Raw genomic sequence first — 3,167 nt, forward strand, 5'->3', positions numbered from 1 at the left:
CCCTAAATTCTGCTTGTCCCAGTTACTCCTGATGGTGTTGGGACAGATGTTGTATCCTCCTCACCTTGATCCTATGATCCTGGGTGTGTTAGAGTGCCTGAGAGTAGAGCTTTCTCTGGGTTATGTGGGACTGGCTGCAGAGTTCAGGCCCAAGGTCTGCTCAGGGTTCAGATCCATTGTTTTGATCTTGGAAAAGTTATTACACTATAAGGGAAAAGACATTACAGGAAAAAAAAACTGTTCATCTTATGGCTAGTAACTAAGTGTAAGGAAAAGGGAGCTGCAGTCCCACTATCCCCTTCAAGAATACACCCAATGGCTTGTCACTAGGGTCCATTGCTTTATTTTTCCTGTCAATTGGTATTGCCATTGTTTAGGCAATTGTTAATATTTCTTTGCTTGCCGTTTCCTGTCATATAGAAGACACTATTTCATAAGAGACATCCTAGGTTTTTTTTAGCTTTAAAAATCTTTCTGTCCCTTCTTCTGAAATAATCCTGTCAGTATAGGAGTTGTATTATAGATGTATTAATTATGATTTGGAATTCTTTGATCAGTTTTCTTCTTCATTTTGACCAGTTGTGAATGTCTGTGATGGTCTCTGTCTTATATAAAATGAAGCCTCTTTGATGAGGGATGGGAGCTACATTTATTTGTGGTTATAGGGATATATATATGAATTGAAGTTGGGACTTATGCTTGCTTGGAAAGTGACAGTACTAAGTTCTCTTTCATAGTAGATCGTCTCATCCACCACTGACAGTTGGCTCCTACAATATTTCTAACCCACTCTTTTCTTCAATGACCCATGAGCCTTAGAAAGAAGAGTGTGCAATTTGGATTTAGAGTTGATCAATCCATAGTCTTTTTTTTCCTGTGTCTTGAGTAGTCTCTTTATTAATTCTCATCTACTATAGTGATGAAGCCTGAACAATACACTAATCTATGGATATAAAATAAGAACTTTGGGGACACTTTATTACTATACTCATTCAACAAAATAATACTGTTAGGTTCTACCCTAGGGGCTTATTCCCTAGGTAGCCACAGGGTCTTCACCAAGTTAATATTACCAGACAATGGTTCCACTTTATGCAACGGGATGTAAATCCAATCAGTTGAGGAGGCTTTTTATTCTCATATTGTGTGCCCCACTGTTTCACCTATCCTGCCAGATCCATCATTAATTTAGCTTTTAGAGTTTACTGCTGTGTAAGATTGTTGATGACTTTTGTCTTCCTTAGCATGCATTGCCTTCCAGTTATTTTTATTTACTTTCAGAATACTCACACTTAGTTCTATGGCAATATTAAGAATCAAAACATTGTGTTTATTGTACCAGAACTAAGGTGGCTGTGACAGTGTACTTGCCTTGAATTGATTCACAGAAGCTGAAGAAGGGGATGCAAAAGCAGCAGAGAAGCAGAATCATCATCCTCAACAGCAGCAGCAGCAGGATTAGAGCAGGAGCAGAATCAGAATCAGAGGCAGCAGCAGAAGAAGAAAAAGGAAAAGAAGGAGGAGGAGGAGGAGTGGAGGAGGAGAAGAAAGAAAAAAGAAAAAAGGAAGACAGGAAGAAAGAAGGAAAGAAAGAAAGAGAGAGAGAGGGAGAGAAAAGGAAGGAAGGAAGGAAGGAAGGAAGGAAGGAAGGAAGGAAGGAAGGAAAGAAAGAAAGAGGGAGGGAGGGAGGGAAGGAGGGAGGGAAAGAAAAAGAAAGAAAGAAAGAAAGAAAGAAAGAAAGAAAGAAAGAAAGAAAGAAAGAAAGAAAGAAAGAAAGAAAGAAAGAAAGGAAGGAAGGAAGGAAGAAAGAAAGGAAGAAAGGAAGAAAGGAAGAAAGGAAGAGAAAGAAAGTGCTGCAGAATCTCTGGGTCCCTTTGTCTTCGTGGAGGGGTCTCTGGGTGCAGATGGGCATGGAGTTGGTGAGTGACAGACAGACTAACATGCAAGATTGTGTAGAATCTGAATGTATTTTGTCAGGTTGAGCATCAAACTTTTTATACAGCAGAAGAGCAAGAAACCAAACGAGATACAATCCACCAAGTTACAGTGACACAATACAACAGGAATGTATACATCAAAAGAAGGTGGGGACCAGGCCACTACCACTAAGAAGGGAGCCAGGTGTAAAGCTAGTTTATTGTTAAACCCACCACCAGGGGTTCTACTTTAGCAGACCATCTGATAAATACTGCAATATCACAACCCCTCTATTTCCTGGGTCCTGATAATTTCTTGGAACTTTTAAGTATCTGTGGAGAATCTCCATTTGTCAGAAGAATTCACCAACTTGCTTCTAATATGCAATGTAGCCTATACTGAAGATTTCTATCTCAGTGGGATTCCCTGGCTCTATCATGGTAAACACTCTGCAGACCAGCCTTGAGCTGCTTTGGCTCCATCTTTTGTAATGCTTAATTAGTTACTGAATAGGTAACTTCCTTATTGCATTCCTACCGGATCCCAAGCTCTTTGGCTTCTGGAACCTTGGTACTCTGGTGGGGGCTTATGTATGTCAGAATTCAATCTTAAAAGACACTTATAATAAGATAACACTACACTTACCTGGCAGGGGAGATACCATGATCCCAAAGGTGGTTTATCCAGGGCGAGGCTTATCCATTGCACTCCAGTTGTGCTGACCCCTGCAATTTCCCCAAATTCGGGAAATTCGACTGCATAATTTGTGGTAGTGGGTGCACTGTGTTTGCGCTCTCCCCTGGAAAAAAAAAAAAGAAAAAAGATAATACTAAAAGAGAGCACGTGGATCCATACACCAGACTAACTCCGGGATGGGGTATGAGTATACGGGTTAAGGAGAACGCCAAAGCTCCAGGAGGTGAGTTTCTGTGAAGCTCTTTGCCTCGTGAGTGCTGTCAGGCCTCTCGGCCTGCCAAGCAAACTTCACTGGAGTGTACATAGCAAGAAAGAAAGAAAGAAAGAAAGAAAGAAAGAAAGAAAGAAAGAAAGAAAGAAAGAAAGAAAGAAAGAAAGAAAGAAAGGACGAAAGAAAGGACGAAAGAAAGGACGAAAGAAAGGACGAAAGAAAGGACGAAAGAAAGGACGAAAGAAAGGACGAAAGAAAGGACAAAAGAAAGAAAGAAAGAAAGAAAGAAAGAAAGAAAGAAAGAAAGAAAGAAAGAAAGGAAGGAAGGAAGGAAGGAAGGACA

The 3,167-nt window shown here is 40.3% G+C and overlaps 1 non-coding gene across 1 annotated transcript; it reads left to right on the forward strand.

Moving 5' to 3' along the window:
• The first annotated feature begins 2,554 nt into the window (after positions 1 to 2,554).
• LOC115030920 (U1 spliceosomal RNA) lies at positions 2,555 to 2,719 on the forward strand. The gene has a single exon (XR_003836520.1). It is a non-coding gene; the product is annotated as a U1 spliceosomal RNA (small nuclear RNA).
• The last annotated feature ends 448 nt before the right edge of the window (positions 2,720 to 3,167 follow it).

Source organism: Mus caroli, unplaced genomic scaffold (genome assembly GCF_978045245.1).
Source record: "Mus caroli unplaced genomic scaffold, Mus_caroli_1 scaffold_6, whole genome shotgun sequence".
Lineage (NCBI taxonomy): Eukaryota > Metazoa > Chordata > Mammalia > Rodentia > Muridae > Mus > Mus caroli.